The following is a 21,176-nucleotide window of genomic DNA, read 5'->3' as shown; positions in this document are numbered from 1 at the left end:
AGTTTCTATTATTCTAAGCTTCACAATTATTAAGAAATATAGTTACAGATATAATAAGTAAAATTTAGGGATATGAATAGTCATAAGTAATAGCAAATGAATCAACTAAAGAATTACAAAACTATATCAATGTAGCAACATCATTTGGCAAGATTAGGTAATTATTACTTAATTATGAACAATTAATTGCTAATATTAATATTCAGAAATATAAACTATACTGCAACTGCAAGTTAGTGGAATTTATCTGAGGACATTTGAAGAAGCACTTGTATTTTTTTTTAACATAGTCAATATTCATATTAGAATAGGACGTATCTTAGTTATCTAATAATTATTTCAGAAAACCAGTTGTGTACCTCAAAAAACAGTAAACTAATAATCACTAATACCTAATTCTAAATGGAAGTAATTTCTTGAATGAACTACAAGTCAGTTTTGTTCAAATCAATGCAAATCTACTGGGAGAAGTGCACCTTTAAACATACTTAACAACCTTAAAGATACTTAGCAAAAACAAATGACATTTTGATCAGTTGAATCTGCTTCTAAGTAAGACAGCTGTGCCTTGATACAAACTGTCAATGTTGAGAATGTTGTGTGTTTGGCATCCAATTCATCATTTCATACAAAGAAACACTTGCGTAGTGCCACAAAGTTACAGGTCATACAAAATATCACTCTTACGTCTGCGTCTCATCAAACTGAGTCAACATAATGATTAAAGCTTTTAAAGTGGAAATAAATGACTACTAGTGGGAAAAATGCTGGTTATTTCATTTATTTAATATTGTTGCCAGACTTTCCTAAGTAGCTCCTGAAGCAGCTATGTGACACATACTACACTGTCCATGAATTGTAGCTGTCAAGATTTAGATTTGGTTATGTTTTGCATCTGAAATACCAGAGCTATAATCCTACATGTTGCTGCATTGACTTCAGTGGAATTTAAGTAACCCAATTCTATGCAGAAGCAGAGCCTCCAACTATAATTCTTACTTGGGTAGGATGGAATAGATAAGTTTTATACCTTAAGAGCCAGTGGGTGGATCGCTAAAGCTTAGTTAATGAAACTGAACAATATTAACAATAAGTGACCAATAACTTATCATTTTTTAATAAAAGCTAGCCGGGATGATTAAAACTAATTTGCTTCTGAAAGCAAGAAGATAGCAACGTGTGTCCCTAGGATTATTCAGCCAAACATTTACATGGTAGAACTTGATAGGGGAGGTGGGGGGCAATCAACAGCCTGTAGAATCTAGACTTCAATACGGGTTTGAAACTTTTCCTCTGCTGAGTTGTAGTTTTATATATAGCTTCAGAGTTATCGGCACACCTGAAGATCAGTTACAATCAAATTATACTGTCCTTAGTTTTAAAAAGCAGTGTCAACTTGCTGAACTAAAGAGATTTAGCAATTATGAATCTGAGCTTTGGTAAAAGAATAGGGATATTGATTGATCTTTACAATTCTAAAATTCAACCTGGGTCTAATTTAATCTTCCAACAGAGAGACAGTCATTCGTACAAATTTTATAAGAACTCCAAGTAGCCTTTTGTTTAAAATACATGCATCCGCAAAGGCAAATGTTGTTATATAGCTCATCAATAATTTTTAGGTGGTTAATAACTAAAAGCAGAGAGTAACCCCCCCCCCCCGAATTTACTTCATTAAAAAAACCCAGAATATTCTCAAAATTGCTAACATTATGTTGATTTATTGTATGACATATCTTCATGGTAGACTTCAAAAATTCTATATAATTTGAAGTTATTTCTCTATGTGTGTTGGATTTAATTTGATCTTCTCTGTTCTAAATTGAACTTTGCAGATGTTCAATTACTTTGTCCTTACTTTCAGGATAAGGATTTGCTAATATGGAAGAATGGCCAGATAGTCCGCTGTTATCTTGGAAGCATGTAAATATATACTATGGCAACATTTTATCCTATTCCTACCTATTCCTTCCTGTAAAGGTCTCAGCATGCAATTGAAAGGCCAAATGTGGTCCTTGAGTAGAAGAAAGCCTGCACTATTTTCGCCTTAGAAGTTAAAGGACTGCGCCTGTTGTTACAAGCCTGATCTGACACTAAAATCTTCAGAAAAGTCCTTCTTGAGTACATTGCTGTTTGTGAGAGCTATTTGTTAGGAACATGGGAAAGTGTTTCATCCTGTAGTATTCCCAAATTGTGAAATGCACTTTCTTCAAAATTATGAATAAAAAAAATAAAGTTCAGACACACATTTTCAATTAGCTTTCCAACATTTCATTACAGTTTTAATATGTTTGGATGCTTGGGATTGGGAGGGGACTTAGTTTTAATTTGTTATATTTATTAACATTATTAGTATTAATTTTCTTAAGTATTTATTTATTGGATACTTATTTGGTAAAAGGTTTGGTGGCTGGTATAAAAAGATAAACAATGTACTACTATCTTCATGAGAAGGCATATCAAGAGCAGTTGCAGGTATTTTAAAATTCCAGTGCATAACACACTTCTGTGGTGATCACACACCTTTGATTATATGTGATGATGACACACATCTTTCATGGCTTGAAATAAATGTATAAGCAAATTTCTGCCTAGTCAGAAAATGGTGTTGACAATACATTTGTGTTTGCACAACTACATTTTGAGCTTTACCAGTAAACTTTCCCAAATGGTTCTGTTTTGGCAGCTGTTAAATGTGTCCTGATTTTGGACCAATTCAACATGCTCACATAGGACTACACTTAAAAAGTATCTGGAATTATCAGTCTTTTTCCCTGAATATCTTTTACATGAGAATGTTTGTATAGGAATGTTGTAATATAATTTTTGAGTGTGAAGTTATGAGCAATTCTCCTGCAAGATATGAACAAGACCCAAAAAAGTATGAGAGACGATGAAAAAGCACTCTCATTTCTATATTCTGGCGATTCTAGATTTTAAAAAGGCCCTTTCTCCACTAAATATTTTTTTAGGTGTGAGTTAGATATATATGTGTGTGTGTGTGTGTGTGTGTGTGTGTTCACCTATTATTCAGCCACAAAAGTTCAACTTTGATTTGTGTTTGGTGCAGTTTTTACTATCTTTCCATAATCCCACAGGCTCTCCAGATTAATTTACCCAACAGACAACAATAGCTCTTGTTCTATTAATATCTTAGATGGTTCTTAGTCTGGTATTCATTATAGGAAAGATAAAGTTATAAGACTTTTTTAAAGGAGGCAATCTGAGCATTTCTATTAAAGTTACCAAATGAGAGGCAATCCCTCTTCTTTTTGCCTAATGCAATCATATTTATTCTTTGAATTCTACTGTTTCAATGCAAATAGAGACTTACATAGTATAGTAAGTGATAAACACTAGTTACGTCTAGAGAACATGAACAGCATAGGAAGCAGCAGACAAATAGTAGGTGAAGGATAGGTTTCTACATTCTATTTCCCCCACACCCACACACTCTTATTGACCAGTTTTTTTTCCTCTTTCTCTTCAAATAGTAAAAGTGAAATGGAGAATCTATATGATCTTAATACATCAATTGTAAATAGCTGTTACATTATGTTATTCAAGGTCTTGTCACTCACCTGCTCCTTTACCTCCTCTATTTCTTTAAGTAGTGAGGTTAACTTTTCCAGGAGCAGTCAATTCACATGGAAAATATGACTTTAAAAAGTATAGAACAATAATGGGACAGAATCAGCTTTGTTGTAAGCATTGAAGGACATCTAAGCGAACAGCTGCATGTTGGGTTCATTCATAATCTAGAACTAAACCTCTCCAGAAGTGTATTGTACCATCAACTTAACTGACAGCAAGTTTCTCCTGCTGTATTTGAAGTGGATACCTTGGACCTGGGAATGTTTTTGTTGCTTTCAAGATCCCAATTGTTTCTTCAAATGAAGAAAGAAATATCATGACTAGGATTATGTCCCATGGATATGGGAAAATCTAGGTTATAATAGCCCAGTGGACTTTTACATCCAACTTGGATTTACAAGATAAAAGCAACTTTTAAATTAAACTGCTTTTCTGTGAACTGAGCTTATTATTCTAAAGACAGGAATGATTTTCCTAGAAAGTTGTCTCTTTATGCTTGGCTATTATCTTTGATTTTCCCCTTCCACTAATGAGCATTTATCTAAAAGAGCCTCTTAATCCTCTGATGTGTGCTTCTGGTCAGAGGTAACAGTTTGAATACAACCACTAATCACTTATCACTGATCATTAATCACACTTTTCTCTGGGGCTTTGCGACCTGCACAGGGATAAAAAAAAAAAGGCCCAAAGAAGGAATTTAGTTCAGACTTCCTCCCCCTCCCCGCCCCCACTGCTATTAACTGTTTTAAATTCTTGATGAAAATTTAATCTCAGGCATAAAAGTAACAGATGCCAAAGAGAGCTTTCAAAACTTAAGCAAATTCCATTCTCTCCCCCCCCCCCCCCACCATTGTGGCACAGCCTTTTGTAACGTGGGCAGCCTGTCACTTTTAAGAAATAAATTAATGTCATCATATTATATTATATTATATTACATAGAGGTCTGTGTATGAGCATGTGTAATAAAGCACACACATGTGCAAAATCTTCACTAAAATATCCAGTCAGGGTAATGTTTAAATCTATATGGATTTTTTTTCTCCCTGAGAGTTTGTTTTTTGAGGAAAAAAACGTTTTCTTCGGAATTGGTTCCAGCGTAATCTCAAAACATTTTCTCTCTCTCTTAAATCCCCTGTGAAACTTCAAGGCGACTATGAGAAGGATCCGTGATGTATCATTATTAAAAAACCAGACAAAAAAGAAACCCAATATACTTCCAGGTAATGGAGATTGCTCGTGCGCAAGGCTCGGTTGTGGGGATTTAAAGGGACGCGCGAGTTACTCACTCATCACCCTCCTTAGAGCGCCGGGCGAGCGAAGACATCAGTCCCCCTTCTGTCTTCCAGACTGTCCAAGACCCCGATTCCTACGATCGCCCCGTGCGGCTGGGCTCCAAGAACGCTGATGGTAAGTTTAGCTGAGCAGGTATTCATTCCCCCTGGAGTCTTTTCATTCCCAGGGCAAAACTTGGGGCGGGCGTGGGGGGGAGGTCCGCTGAGAATGCAAAGAATCTTGGAAAGAGGGGGTCGCGCTGCCCATCTGAAACCAGGTGGCAAGATTTCGCGGCATTTCTAGCCTGACCCTCCCAAACTGCCCCAATATCCGAGCCTCTTAATCACACTCTTACTAGCCTGCAGAATGACGTAATGGTCCAGGAGCCAAGCTCTGACTCCCAAAGATAATGTCAGAGAGGGCGGGGGCGACACAGGGGAGGGGGGTGCAACATAGCGATGCAGCCACCTAACAACCAAATATATACATACTACGAACCCCTGGTGATGTTACTTTAAAAAAAAAAAAGAGGACCATGTGAAGACTGGAGATGGAACGGTGTCGCGGGGAGTGGGGTGACGAAGTGGAAGAAGGAGTGGGCTTTTTCATTTTTTTTTTTTCTTTTTCTTCCAAGCCGGGTTAGCCCAACAACTCTTGGGAGCAAGAGAGAAACTTCTCTCCTCCGTGTCTTCTTTGCCCGAACTCGCGAAACGACGTTTAAAGTTTTCGCGCTGGCGAGAAGTACTAGAAAAGACGCAGGGGGAAAGGCAGCCGCAAGACATTGGGGGGGGGGGGGGAGGTAGCGCTGTCATTCCACCAAGAAAGAAAAGTGTTACGAAGCGGACGACAGAAGGAAGGAAGGAAGGAAGGAAGGAAGGAAGGAAGGAAGGAAGGAAGGAAGGAAGGAAGGAAGGAAGGAAGGAAGGAAGGAAGGAAGGAGAGAGCGAGCGAGATCGCCAGTCCCCTGCAGAAAGGACTCCGGGCATCCAGGTTGTTATTGTTAACCTGATGTTGTACTTACGGTCCCTGCGAACCAGCGGATATCGCAGCAAAAAATGGTTCAAGCCCGGAAGCGAGGCATTTGAACAAGCTGGTCCTGGAACTGATTTGGTCCACTCTGGACCCTCTTTTTCTGAATGACAGGGAGCGTGCGATCAGATGCCCAAGAAGACCATGTTCCTGAAAGTACAGGGAGCGCGCATCTAGGGCTCAACCACGGAGCGGTCGTAGCTAAGCCGCCCCAAAATTATAAGGATAAGGCTTCTTTAAGTGCAGAAGCCCCCGGAATATTTGAGAGAGGGAGGGTTTTGTATCTCAGTGACAAGGGAAGAGACGCGCGAGCGGAGACGTTCTCCGCTACCCTTCTGGTTAAGTTTCCAAACTTTTGCGCACTAATTTCCATGCTTGGGAGTTACAGGAAAAGAGATCGCAAAAGGTTCCCTCTGAAGCTGTTGCTTCAGCGTCGAAATATCTCGGTGCCCACGCACCACTTTAAGTATGCGCGTCCCAAACATTTTACTCTCCCCCCGCCCCATTCCGATTAATAACAAATAATCAGGGCTACTGCACCGGGCAGAGGGACTGGACACAGATCTGCACTGTTCCCCATCTTCTCGGTTCGAGTCGCTCACTCTCCAGCTAGTGTCATGCGCTGACGGGTCCGGATCGCCTGCCTGAGATAAGACCGCTTCATTCCCCAAGTGAAAGTTAAGTCACTATCAATCACCAATTTGTACAAAATCAAGGAAAATCCCGGACGCAGACGCCACACTAAACATACAGCAATCGCCGTTTACAACGATCTGACTATTTGGTCTCGATCGCACTTTCTCTCGCTTACTCGCCCGCTTCACCTCAGGGTTGGTTTTTTTTTTTTTTTTTTTGCCCTCCTGTCTCTGCGCTGATTGCACACACGCGCTGGGGTAAGGAGAAAAAACACCCGCCACCATCCTCTGCAAGCGAGAACTTTTAAGAGACGCTCCGGAAAGACGAGTTTTCATATGCAATGTAAAGTTGATTGGGAAAACGGAGAAAAAAAGAAGAGAGTTCAATAATTGTAGGGACTTACCCAACAAGTGTAAGAAGGAAAGGGACCAGCAGCCTGAGTGAAGGAACCACGTTGGACTGAGAGAAGGTTACAATGCGTTCTATTTAGAGAAGCATTACATCACCCTTCGTGACGTCACGTGGGATTCCTGAACTTCTAAATCATTGCGGTCCCTGCTCAAGGGAGAGAATCAAGAGAGGGGCGGAGCCGGGAGAGGCGTGTTCCAGGCGGACCCCGCCCCCGCCCACTCCGCTCCAGCCAGCCACAACGCAGGAAGGCGGAGGAGGACTGACTGGGTGAAACCGAAGCGGCGCAAGCAACAGCTTGCTGCACCGAGGATGACAGGACGCTGCCATTAGTTCTGTGAATCAGCCTGGAAAAAATCTGCTTGCTAAGTTTGGGAGAAGGAAGCTGCAGGAAACTGAACCCCCCCACGCCCCCCCCCCCAGCATGTGGATCAGTCCAAGGGCGCGAGGTTGGCACCCCGCTTCACTTCCTAGAGGCAGCAGAAAAAGGTCTTCGTTTTGCACACTGTTCTGAAGTGATTTCTCCAGGTTTCATTTCGATCCAAGGCAGGCTCCAGCTGAGTTCTGAAACACAAAAAAGGGGACCTCTGACCAGGTACAGAGTGCATTTCTCGGCATGCAGCATATCATCTGACAATAAGTAGTGAGCACTGTCCAAATTATTTTCTTTTCAGAAATTAACCATTAAGTAATGTTAGCTTCTGAATTAATGATGGGGATGAGGGTGAAAAGGTTAATTGATAATAAAGTGGTATTTTTTCAAAATGTTCTAGTGCAGTTGGGACTCTGCTCTCTGTGTGTATGGTTTTGGCCACTTAATCCTCCACTATGTTACTACCTTTCAATAGTTGCAAATAGCTTGTTGATCTCTTTAAAATGTTTTTAAAAAATAACAGCAATGTAGTGCTTTAATTAGGATATGGAACCTGCAGCCCTCAGAATAACAAAATAAATAAATAATGCATTTATGTAAAATTCAACTTGCGACAAGTTCAAGCAACCAGGCACATAAAAAGTTTGCAAACTTGGCTAAACAGATCTTAAAGTAGCACAGGTGCACACATGCGTGCACACAAACATCAGCATCAAATTAGGGCTAAAAATCATTCAAATTTTGTTGTTGTTCAAGTCTTTGCCTGTTTTGAGAAAGACAATGACATGGAGAGCTTCTCTGGGGAAAATATTCCATGCCTGGGCATCAGCAGAGAGAAGGTTATGCCCTAAAGTTTCTTTGGCTGGCTTTCCTTGGTGCCACCTGAAGTCAGGACAAGCCTCATTCAACACTTGGGCAGTTATTTTCCTGGAAGTCTGTCCCGCTGAGTTCAGTGGGAGTCACTTCTGAATAAAACTACTTAGAGTTGCTCAATAGAACCCCAGTGAAACAACTAGAATTAATGTAATGGATAAAAGTCGCCTCAGGTTAATTTGGGTTTGTTTTTTAAAGCTGAGCAAAATGCAGTAGTTTTGCCTGTCACCTAGAACTCCACAACATAAACGTTCCTTGTACTGCCTGCCTAAGATGTTTTTAGGCCTGGCAAGCCAAATTGCCTCTTTCTCATATACAAACTATCAGAACAAACACTTCTGGCACCCGTACCTCTCTTGTCTACACTGCAACCCCACAGGCCATGGTGTCAGGTCACTTTCCCCACCAGAAGTCAGGCCTAAGCTTCTTCCCTGGCTTAAAAGTTCTGTACGTGAAGGCCCAACACCAAGAAGGCCATGCCCTGACTATCACCCACCACATTTCATGGCCATGCTGAACAAGCAAAAGATATGGGGGAAGGTGCCTTGCAGGTATTCTGCCCCATAACATGACAGACAAAGACCAGTGCTTTAATTTTTGTTGCAGGCAGTGGTTTTGAAAACCAGTGCATCTTCTTAAGGACTTGTGTCTCCAGATTGGTAGCAGAGGAGCAGTGTAACAGATAAGGAAGTTTCTCCCTTCTTCCTGTGCAGGTCTATAGTAACTTTATTTCATGCACAAGGAAAACTAACCAGTTCCTTAAATGGGCATTTCCTTTTTTTTTTTCTTTATAAGATTTCTGAGATTCTCTGGTATACACATTGTGTGTTTCCAGTGGCAGCAAATCTCTGTATAAACAGAGGCTGATAAGTTTAAATTGCTGACAGAATTCAGTGCATTATTTATATAGCAGAACAAACAAAAGCTGTAATGGCAATGCTAGGTATCAGCACTGGTTTGATAGAACCGCTCTTTGTGGCTATTTTTATTCAACTCAGATAAAGGCATTTCACTGCAAACTTCTGTACAGTAATATCACATCTAGCCCATACATGAACTGATATCCAGTGAATTCTGTCGTTCTTCAAATGTTACTTATTTCTCCAATCAAAAATGTCTACTGTACAATCAATGGCAATAAAGTACAACAACGGAAACAATACATTTTCCCCTGCGGCTTTGATGGAAAATCTTGCAGGGAAAAACTTTATGTGCACATAGATATTTGGGTAAATTTGTTTAAAAAAGGGCAGGATAATTCCTACAAACGTAAAAAAAAAGATTCTCAAGCTAAAGTGAAAGAGGAATGAATTGCACTGAAAACTGAAAGACATCCTGCAAAGAGTTCCGGCATATAATGAAATGGATAGTGATCCATAAAGGTCATGATATAATAAACTTAGGGTTCTGTAAAGCCTCAGAAGGATGCTTCACTTTAACAGTGCTTCAGAGCTGCTTTGCAATGCTGTGCAGGCCCATGAAGCAAAGTTGCCACTGTAATTGCTTTGCTTTGCTCCAACCGACTACATTCAGTAAGCAAAAGAGGCTTTTGTGCATGTGATGTGCAAGTGCAGAAATCTCTTTTGGTGGTTTCAAGGAGCTACTAAATTTGTCAAAGGAGGCAACAGGAGTGTTGTAGGGCACCTCAGTGAGACAGATACTGTCACTTTTGCACCTCATCAAGGTAAATTAAGGCTGTGTCGGGCAGCTGTTGATCTTTACATTTCCACAAGGCAGAGTATTGGGAAAAGTTTCACATATACAGGTAGTCCTTGACTTACAACCATTCATTCAGTTACCATTCAAAGTTACAATGGTGCTGAACAAATGGTGGTTACAACTGGTCCTTGGAGATACGGCTGTCTTAGCACTCCCAAGGTCACATGATCACGATCTGGGTGCTTTGCAATCCATTTGCACTTTTGGCCAATTGCCAAGCACCCTATGATTGCCATTTGCAACCTTCCCTGCAGGCTTCCCCAGAAAGTCAGTGGGGAAGCTGGCAGGGAAGGTCACAATTTGCTGGTGCAAGTCTCCCTGACCCGCATACCCTCCCCAGTCCCTCTGTCTTTGTGCTGGCCAGTCACACCCCCTGTGCACCTTCCCTGACCCACACCGCATCCCCCTGCACCCTCCCTGACCTGTGCAGTGCTGTGCACCCTCCCTGACCCACACAGCACATCTCATGCATCCCCACACACCTCCCTTACCCACACAGCACCTCTCGTGCACCACCACGCACCCTCCCTGATCCACGTAGCACCTCTTGCACACACCCTTGCATAGCCTCCCTGACCCTCCCCAACACCCCTGTGCACCCCCATACTTCCTTCCCCACCTGGCAGCAGCCACTTACCTGCCTGGCAGCCTGGGACTTGCAACTTCCTGCCGACTTCCCCACTGACTTTGGTTGTGGGAAGCCAGCAGGAAGAGGGATTGCAGGGATTGCTGTTGCTAAGCGATGCGGTCACACTTAATGACTGCATCGCTTAGTGACAGAAATTCTGGTCCCAATTGTCATTGTAAGTCAAGGACTACCTATACAGGTATTCCTACCTATACATTTAGCAGCCACATTTGGAATTGGCAACTTAGTCATTAAGTAAAGTGGTTACTAAGTGAAACTGCAACTGTGCTTACAATCTTACTTCAGCTTTTATTTTCTTTACATACTTGCGAAGGACGTAAATGTGAGGATTGGCCATAAAATTACTTTTTCATCACTGCTGTAACTGTGAATGGTCGCTAAATTAGGCAGTGGCTAAACGAGGACCACCTATAGTGCTAAAGTGCCCTTTATACAATAAATGGAGGAACAGAACTAATAACACCAATAGTTAGAAATTTAAATTGCTCCTCTGAGCAGGAGGTTATTATTTTTCTCCTAGGTGACCAAACTTCAGCTATTTCCAATAAAGTTACTAAATTTTTAACAGTAGCCACAGCTTGCAGGAATCATCTTGTGCCTCCCTTATACTATTAATTGCTTCAGGCTTTTCTGTATAACTTCTATTTTATTATTATTATTTATTTTTTAACATCATTTTATATTTGATGTGTTGTAATATCACCTTCTTTTAAATATTGGTCTTGGACCTTAAATAAATAAAATTTCCACAAGAATGTTCCATCCAAACCCATAATGAGAAGAGACACTTTATCACCAGAGTTACAGACTACTCTGTAATTGTGCTATTGCTACAAAAACTACACACTAAAACTGAAAGTTCCCAAAACCTTAGTTCCTCACCATGTCCTGATAAATAGATTATGATTATCTTATGCCAGATATGACCAAAGCAAGATTGAAGGGTATGCCTGCCTATATGTTGGGTTATTTGACCCCTTGTCCTTTCATTTCAATAGATTACAGTTGCAGAATTTATTTGAAATCACAAATCCCAGTCCTAAAGTCATGGTAGGATTTAAGGGAAAAGTGCAGGACCCCCTCAAGAGAACTAACAGGAAAACTACCTTCCACCCAAACAAAGCAAGTCTGGCTTATCATATTTTGAGGTAAATGAATAAAACACATTACTATCTAAATCTCCTTGACAAAATGCAGTTTACATCAGAATGTAAAGTATCATGGATGTGTCCTGTTCTTGGTCAAAAGTAACATGCTTTTTGAACAGCAAAGTATCCCATTTTAAAAAAAAATTGAATTAGACAGATGGAAGGTTTTTATTGCAATTTGGTATCAGTGAATGTAGAGAACTTCAGTGTGCCAGCAAATTGATGATGAAAAGAAAAGATATTGCAATAATCAACATTAGACAATTAAAAGATTTTTATTAGAGATTCAGTTTAAGGGGAAAAACACTAGTGGGACAACAAAGTTAATATATTCTGTTCACATGCGTATTTTAAAATATAAAATCATCAACTATGTTATTAACTAAATTGCTGCTAGATTTGATTAATACTATCACTGCATTTAGCATATACAATAATCTAATTACGAGCAGTTTACTAGGAAAATAATTATTTTTTCTTTATATGCAATAATGTTTTAAGTAGAATGTCAGATCTTGTGTTCCTACATGTGCATTGTGAAATTACACAAAAGAAATGTTATTCTTGGAATTAACAATGTTAATTTCTTCCTGTTAATATTAGTTTACAGTGATTTCCAGGAGAGTGAAAAATATTGGTTAGAGATGTACCTCAGATCAAATGCTCTCAGTTAGGAAGCAGGCAACTCTTAGCCTCTGGGTGATGTATAACCTCCGTTCCTGTTTTTGGGTCTGTTAAAGCCCCCACAAAATCACATTGCTGAAAATTTGTAGCATGGATTCATGCCAGTTTTCAAATGGAGGCAAAAGGCATTAGATGCACATTCATCCAACAGACTTAAGTTCTCCCAAAATGACAAGGGGAGGAAATGAGCTCCAAATTCTAGCCCTGCACATTCGATGGACATTACATAATCATCCCATCCCTTTTGGTCTTTGTCCAACAGAAAAAATAAAATAAAGTGTAGCTCCCAGGCACAAAAGTTTTGCCTGTTCTTGCTTTAAATCAGTGTCTTATCAGATGAGATCATGCTACCAGGAAGGAGATACTGGTCTGGCCACCTGAAGTGGAGAAATGGTGGGAAGCAAGGCCAAGAATGTTGTGGCCTGAGGCAGAGGTCAAGGCATGTAGGTATGAAAGACGAGCTGAGTTAATTTGACATCTGATATAGAAAATCACATAAACATTGCTCCTTCATAGCAGTGAAAGACTACACCAGCAAATTAAATAACGTTTTAATTTGTCTCTTTTGGGCACCCAGATTCACTTGGAGCATCCATTTCATTTGCCTAATGATAGAGCCAGTTGTCACAGGGCTGACCTAAGACATTTTGCTACTGGAGACAAAGGCAAAATTGTTCCACCTTCTTCTGACTCTGTATATAGAAATTAACAAGATGCCGGCCTGCTTCAACAAAACCATCACAATGTTTTTTTATTTCATTTTGGCTAGATAAAATGTCCAGACTCAGTCAGTATGGGCTATAAACTATTGGTTGTCCCTCAGAATGTGGTATGAGCCCAGCATTTGTAATTTATTCAATTAAATTACAGTGTATTTCCATAATAGCAATCTTTACTGAGTTTGTGTGGTATGGCTTAGATTTTCCTGAACAAAGTACTTTGTGCTATAGGAGGACACAGTTCTCCTTATCAAGGCAAAGAGGTGATACAGTTTCTCTTGAGATGTTTTACATGCCTTGAAACCTCAATCAGCAGTTCCAACACCCAGAAGAGACTTCTGTATCTACATTGCATGTTTGTGTAAGTCCCTTCCAGCTGTTGGAAGAGATTGGAGAAGTGAAGCAAAGGGAAGAAATGCATGTGCTTTGCTCGTCATAGCAAAGGAATCACATTATTTAGTGACACAGCTTCAAGGGGGTGCTCCTCTTAAAGCATTGTTGAAGTAAAGCATGTCCCCAAAGCTTTGCACAACTCCATTTTCCATACCACAGCTTTGAGCAGCTGACTAGTTTAAAGAACTCTACTGTACAACATTGTTCTCCAACAACTTCTTATCTTTCTTCTCTCTTCTTCCTGATTCAGCATCTTTCTGTCTAAATATTCCCCTGTTTCTGATGACCTGTACTCTTGTGCCTTGGAGTATTTTAAATTAAAAACATAGCCACAATCTCCTGCATATGCAGATGAGTTCGATCATATGCTAGGTCTCTGCTTTGAGATAATTGACCTTTAAATGCATTTGTCCCAACCCTATTCTTGGCCTAATCCGAGAGTTTGCCTATTTACCTTCAGAATCAGATTTTTGGCACTCATATTTATTCATTCTAATCAGAATGGAAAGCATTTATGCTGTCTGAGTGGACAGAAAATCCATATTTGTGAAACAGAGGTGTTAATGTTGAATAGATCTACACAACCAAGGGTCAGCTGTTCTACACTTAGGGTATTATTAATCTTCTGAAAAGAGTCTATCTATGCCTGTCTGAAAATGCCTGTCATTCCATTTTATTTTCGTGTTTAGCGCTCCACATTTAAGTCACATCCTAAGATCACTGAAAACAGTAATGCAGTTAATCTCCGCTCTGTGTGTGCAGAGATGGCATTAAAGTAGAAAAGAACAATGGTCTTAAACAGATCAGTTGGGAATTTTGTAAATGGCATGACATCGGTCTTGGCACCGGCCCTATGGGACAGCACACCACCGCTCTGCTGACCTTTCAAAAGGCACTGAAGATTTGGGTCTTGCCCTGGGCATTAGGCCAGGCTGTTGGGTGAGTCTGTCTGGGTGCTAGTTGGATGTTTTTTGAGTCTGCCTGAGCACATTGTGCTGTTATTTTTTGTTATTGTCTTTTTAAATTGTTCATATTATTATGATTATTTTTAATTTATTGTTAGTCACCCAGACTAATGTATTTAAAATTTAACACATTCATTTAAATAAATTTAAATAATAAGTAGTTCTGGACATTTCCAGGGTTGACGTTAGAAAGTCAGCATAACCTCCTTCTTGCTGTTTGTTAATTATCAACTTTTCCCCCTTACACTATACAAAATTTTGTAGTTAAGGTTATAGTAGTCTGGGCTGATTGCAAAGTCATACTATGATGAAAGTATGTAATCAGGAGCACCCAGGTCTCTCACACACATACAAAGGGACAGGGCTTCATTGCATGGTCACTATAGCCATCTCAACTTTTTTGACGCAACAGCCGCACAGATGTCCTTTGTGTAATGTACTCGTAACCCGAAACAAGCAAACTAAAAAGTGTAAGAATCCCATTAAAAACAAGAGTGACTATAGGAACTTTTATGCTGACAATTGCTCCCGTAGCTTTCCAGGCACATCTACTACAGTCTACAATAAGTGACAGTTGTAGTTTTTGGGAAGGGAAAGGTTGGGCAAGATCCTGACTGAGCCCATTTTTTCCTTACTACTGCTTATTTGTTACTGTATAACACTTAGAGCCCTCGTAGATTGAAGCAGTATGTAATCTTATTAATAAATAAGCAAGCAAGTTACAAGTTAGCTTATAGCCAAGACTAGAACATCATGATCACATCCCACCCAATCTGTGTTCTATTCTAAATGGACTGTAACCATCCTATTCACAGAAAGACATCTTGGATTTAGATCTCCCTTAGGTCAGTTAGCAGCAGGGCAGAATTAGCACAACCAGTAGCAAAGTTCCCCTCTGTCATTAATTCACATTTAAGGCAGCCCATATGTGATTGCTAAGAGTTAATACCAGCTTGATGGCACATAATCAAAATAATTCAAAGATGGTAGTAAAAACTGTAATATCTCTGTATGCCACATGAAAGGAATCAATTAATTCCTGCTGCAATCATTATGATCCCCAAACCTAGGACTATCAGATCAAAGCTTCAAAAATCCATATAACTACTGAACTAGGTGGCATCTAAGTGGTCATCTGGATTTTTGCAGTCCAGATCTATAGCTAGACCAAAGCCAGTGGTTGGACAATTATAATAAGAAAGCAAACACAACTGAAAATTATAGCTCTGGGTTTTTAATTGTAGTACAAGCATGTACTTAATTTTTTAACGAAGAGAAAGATTAGGTTTGTAGGTGCTGGCACTGAGGTGACCTCCAATTCCACTTGTGATGGTGGTGCCCAAGGTGTTCTTAGAAGATTCATTAGTTTGGCAAGCCTCCCAGGCCTCAGGGCAGGGTGTTTGTGGAGTCCTGCTGGTTGTTTTCTGCTTAACGGAGTGTGTTTGACTGGATGCATGGGATTTTCTTTCTATTGGCTATTTTTTATTATTTCTTATTGTTAATGTAAGCCACCCAGAGTTGTTTTGGAGTCAGGCTGAATTTGATGAATAAAAATAAATAAGCTAATATGATCACAGAGATAATATGTACGCCTAAATTATGAGATGCTGCATTCAGGCTGTCAGTTAATACTGCTTGTTATGTTGAATGTATTATGGCTATGATCCAGAAGGGAAGAAGATATCACGTGCCTTTGGCTAATAGTAAGCGTGAAGTACTTGATGTTCACCAAGTATATGGAAAAAGATTCACTTGGATTTTAGGTGGTTCGGGCCAACAGGGCAAAGGACTTAAAAAGAAAATCAGTATACTTATCCTTTATCTGATGAGTAAGATTATTAATGCACCCTGTTGAATAAGGAAAGGATACTTGGTCACATAGTTTAGTCATACTGCAGAGGCAGAGATAGTATGTTTGAGTATTCTGTACATCTTAGACTGCTTAAGAAGAAGAGATGAAGATCTCCAAGGCTAGATGTTCTAGCAATTGATACTCTATTTATTACTTTTTAAAAATGTGAATTATGATTGCTATAACTTTTGCATAAACCAAATTGAGTTTATAATTGAATTCTTCTGTCTGAAATCCTAAAGCCAAAGGCTCAAAATGATTTGGAGGGAAAGTAAGTGCTATCTATCTGCCATTCATTTTTGTCTGGCATAGTCTTTTGCTTTAATTTCTGCAAAATGCTCAGTTTAATGTGCCCTTTCAAACTTCCATCATTAAATTCCCATTTGTGTGCTCGTAGTTCAGTAGATAGGCAGAATGCTGAAGGTAGCTCTTAACATATATCTCCCATCTATCACATTCCCAAGACTGCTTCATTTTAATATTCTGGGCCTGTTCTAGCTATATGATAGGCCCGTTATACTGATGATCATTTATTGCTATGACTGATGGTAAACCAAAATGTGATTTGTTGGTTTTGGCTTAATACATTGCATGAACTTCCCCATATATGCTATATTCAGTAAACTATAATTTAAGAATTAGTGTGATGTATGAACTAAATTACTGTATTCACCTGATCCACCATCATATTAGGATTGCTCTTTCCCCAGCCACCCAATGTATCAAAATCAACCTTCTCAGACCTCATGCCTTCCAGATGCATTAGCTATCTGGCTAGCCATTCTAGGAGTAATTGAACTTTGGAAACAATTGATCTATAGGATAGGGTAAGATAGTAAACAAAGACTGCAAACATGCTTGTGGTGGAGCTGTATGTAGCCCAGAACAACCCATTAGTGGTCCTAGATGCCCCCCCACCAAGTAAGTGAGGCCAAAAATTAAATCTGTTTTTTGCATTTTTAGAAGCCTGGGGAAATTACGGGGCAAAATGAGTGCTTTATGCATTACAAATGCTTAAACCATTCATTTCACCCCTTAGAACTCCTAAACCATTTTCTAAAATGAATGCTGACCCCACCCGCTTTTGGAGTGTGGCCCATTACACAGAGCTAGTGTGGCCTTGAGCCAATGAAAATTGTGCAGCTCTGGTTTAGAAAAGAGGATTGTTCCAATAAGCTACATTTATTTTGCCCTCATTTTCTCTTTCACAATACTGTGTTCAAATATGAGGAAGGAAACTTGCCAACCTTGAATTAAATGCAATGCTACAATGATCCATCCTTTTGCAAATCAATTTGTCTTGAAATCATGGGTGGTGCTTACATTTTGGAGTGAGAACTGATCTCGTCAAAAGGGGTTAGTTAGTGAAGGCAAGATTGAGACCAGGATATAAGCTGCTCTACTCATGTTTAATGAACAAGCTGTTGAGAGGGAAAGTTGCAAGCTGAAGCCAAGAAGACCTGTTATGTGAGAGAATTGCAGGGAGTGAATTGAGTCATGCTGATGGCGACAGCTGTATGGGTTCAGGAAGGAGCAACTGAGTCATCCAAAGACTGCAGTGGTACAAAGGCAACCAGCAATATAAGTTTCAGATAAAACCTTGGGTGGGTTTTTAACACTAGAAACCCCTGTGTTTTGGTACAGGAAGAAGCATATGTACCCAAATGATAGATCTTATTGCAAGTCTTTACAATTACAAAAGATGTTTATCCAAAAACTTGGGGAGCCAATGACAGTCAGTATAGATCAAGAATAGGGAAGCTGCGTCCTTTCAGATGTAATTGGATAACAGCTCTCATCAGTTTGCGTCAGCGTGGCAAGTGATAGGAGAGGTTGAGAGTTGTAATCTGGCAATATCTGAAAGATCATAGGCTCTCCAGCCCTTGAAGGCAATATATCATGTCACCATTGACTTCTTTAACTTAATATTATTTACATACAGAGCAGAGACCTTGTGGTTTTTATGACATATTTGTCTTTAATAATTTTAACTGTTCTAAAAATGTAAACATCCTTAAGTTAAAAATGAGGAACCTGAGACTAAAAGAAAAAAAAATTATGAGCTTCTTCTAAACACTGTTTGGTGAACCTGACTGTGCTATCTCATTTCCAATCTAATTCATATCACAAATGCTTCCCTTAAGTCAGCATCTGGGTAGTTTCTCAGAAATGCCAGTTTGCATGCTTAGATTAGCAACAACCAACCAACTTGCCATACATTTAGAAGTGTTTATGACATCTATGTATTGATTACACCAGGTATGCATATTAAAACTGGCATTGCAGATGACTGTTATGCAACAACTACTCAAAAGTACCGTGCTCATGAGCAGAAAGCTAAAACTTTCTAGAGAGGAATTGCAGGTTGCTTCCAAACAGTCAGTGGCAAGTGCAGTAGAAACCACTACAATGACATCAGTGTGTTGGGTTAATTTAATTCATTTATATCCCACATTTTCATCTGAAAAGGGCACTTAAGGAAGCTAACAACAAAAACATTAAGGGAAATGAATTTGAAATGCAATTCAAAATATTGGTGCATAATAAAATCACTGAAAAAATTCTAAAAGTCAAGTCAAATTAGTCCAAAAGCAGGGAAAATGAGCTGCACCATTTGGGACCCAGGAGAAGCCTCTTTCCTATATCATCAACAAGCCAAGGCCATCTTCAGAAGGTCCTTAATACCTGCACAGAATCATTAAAAATAGAGATGGTCCCCCAATAGTCAGGTGTTAAATTATTTGGACCTTTCAGGGTTAAAACATATTAGATTGATCCCAAGAAATGATTGGCTACCAGGGCATATCATTTAAAAGAGCATAATAACATCATGATATAATGCATTAATTTGAAGTCTGGCTGCCACTTTTTGTACCCACTGAAGTTTCCAGACATTCTTTAAGGGTAGTTCCATGTATACTGCAGAATTATTATGTGTAGAATTAATGTGAAACATTTATATTAGTGTCTCTGATTTATCTGACAATCCATTATTCACATTGCTTTTAGTACATGTTCAAGTTCAGTTAATTCCAGAGTTAATTCATACAATCTTTCATGAGGTTAAAATATCCTGATAAGGTGATTTTTTTCAATCTATTTCCTGCAAGTTGTGAATGAGAAATCCAGAAGGACTGAATTCTAAACATTGTTGTAAAACTCTAGAAGAGTATAGAGGTGGCCTTGAAGAAAGGATTCAATAGCTGCTCTGTAAACATCAGGTTGGCCCTGAAAAAAAGAGGAGGGAATGAGGAAGAAACTCAAGATTACCTCACCTTGATGTTCTTTGGTGTAAGAGAGAGAAAATCTCTGTCATTCAAAATTCGGTTATTATATTCTTAATCAATAAAGTACAGTTCCAAGAGTCCTTGTGGAATATGTTTCCTGACCTGGCCTACTTCAAAGGGCTGATGTAAACTAACTGTACATTTTTGGCAGTATTCAGTCTCAAAATTAGTTCTTGTGCTAGACTGATGAATGACTAAGGTAAAGATGAAAGCCCCTTTGCTGTATATATTGACTATTTTGGCTGCACATGTCCCACTAAGAGAGACAGTTTGATGTAGTGGTTAAGGTATCAGGCTAGAAACCGGGGGATCGTGAGTTCTAGTCTCACCTTAGGCATGAAGCTAACTGGGTGACTTTGGGCCAAGTCACTTCCTCTCAGCCCTCAGAAGGAGGCAGTGGTAAACCACTTCCGAAAAACCTTGCCAAGAAAACTGCAGGGACTAGTCCAGGCATTCTCCAGGACTCAAAAGCTGACTTGAAGTAACCAGTACATAAATAAGTCCCACTTGTGGGACAGGTTTTTTTAAAAACGTTTTTATCCTGCCTTTCTTATTTATTTTTTATTTTTTATAAATAAGGCAGCAAACATGCCAACAAACCAACAACAACCCTGTGAGGTGAGTTGGGCTGAGAGAGAGTGACTGGCCCAAAGTCACCCAGCCGGCTTTCATGCCTAAGGCAGGACTAGAACTCAGAGTCTCCTGGATTCTAGCCTGGAGCCTTAACCACTAGACCAAACTGGCTCATATGAGCATGTTCTTTTCATTTACCTAGAAACTGTGTCTTCACACAATTAGATCTTATCTCTTATATAATTTTCTATTGATCTTGAATTACTAAAAAGATAATCTGGGATTTTAGCTGCATGATCAAGAGTATGCACATGACATATTTTTAATTTCTCCTTATCATCTGTGTGTGTACTGAATTAATGTCTGGAGATGCTAATAGAGGATTAACACATTATCCAGATAAAATAAAGATATTTTGGGAGACAGGATTTGAAACAACAGATGTTTTCAGATGCTCTTAGATTTCACTTTTCACCTGGATGGCAAGGGGGTGCCTATGGTCAGGTGTGCCTTTAGCCAACTGGAACTGATGCACATCTGCACCCATTCTTGAGGCAGTCACTAATAAAAGCCTTATGCATATGCAGATTAGATTATTGTGCTTTAAAGTAATCTATGAAAAATCTTCTCCAAAGTCACTTGATCCAGAATGTGACTGCACAGATGTTTGTGAACAATTGTCCTATAATGCTGCAATGGTTACAGTCCATTCCTGAGTTCCGTTCAAAGTGATTATGCTTATTTTTGTAAGTCTGCATGGCTTAGAAAAAGGATATTTTACAGTACCTTTTTCTGCCTTATTATTAAGATCAGGAGAACCCTTTTAGCGTTCCAGTTAGTGTGTAATCAGAGAGAGGGCCTTCACCATGGATGTACCTGTAGTATGGAACATTTCATTTTAGGTATGTTTGCTTCCTCCCCACTTTTGCTGCTTTAAGCTTAATATTTTGCTCTGGAATTACATTATCAACCTTAATGACACTATGCTTTTGCAGCCAGCTA

At 39.4% G+C, this 21,176-nt stretch overlaps 1 protein-coding gene and 1 long non-coding RNA gene across 8 annotated transcripts in view; one reads left to right on the top strand and one right to left on the bottom strand.

Moving 5' to 3' along the window:
• CREB5 (cAMP responsive element binding protein 5) overlaps positions 1-7,039 on the bottom strand; it is a 268,806-nt gene extending 261,767 nt beyond the window's left edge. For 5 of the 7 annotated variants that reach the window (XR_015797873.1, XM_088150721.1, XM_088150725.1 and 2 more), the window contains exon 1: positions 6,935-7,039. The gene's annotated coding sequence lies outside the window, so the exon portion shown is untranslated. Of the gene's footprint in view, positions 1-4,880; positions 5,680-6,934 lie in introns of those variants that run through there. The other 2 variants (XM_088150723.1, XM_088150722.1) reach the window with 2 other exon arrangements.
• A 168-nt stretch (positions 7,040-7,207) lies between these two features.
• Positions 7,208-21,176, top strand: part of LOC148214594 (uncharacterized) — a 45,831-nt gene continuing 31,862 nt past the window's right edge. The window contains exon 1 of the long non-coding RNA XR_015797872.1: positions 7,208-7,534. This is a non-coding gene — a long non-coding RNA (uncharacterized LOC148214594). The remainder of the gene's footprint in view (positions 7,535-21,176) is intronic.

This window comes from Python bivittatus, unplaced genomic scaffold (genome assembly GCF_059951505.1).
Source record: "Python bivittatus isolate LINGU-HERP-01145 unplaced genomic scaffold, Pbiv_v1 ctg000610_np1212, whole genome shotgun sequence".
Taxonomy (NCBI): Eukaryota; Metazoa; Chordata; class Lepidosauria; order Squamata; family Pythonidae; genus Python; species Python bivittatus.
Note: the sequence above shows the minus strand (reverse complement) of the source record. Positions and strands in the feature narration are given on the sequence as shown.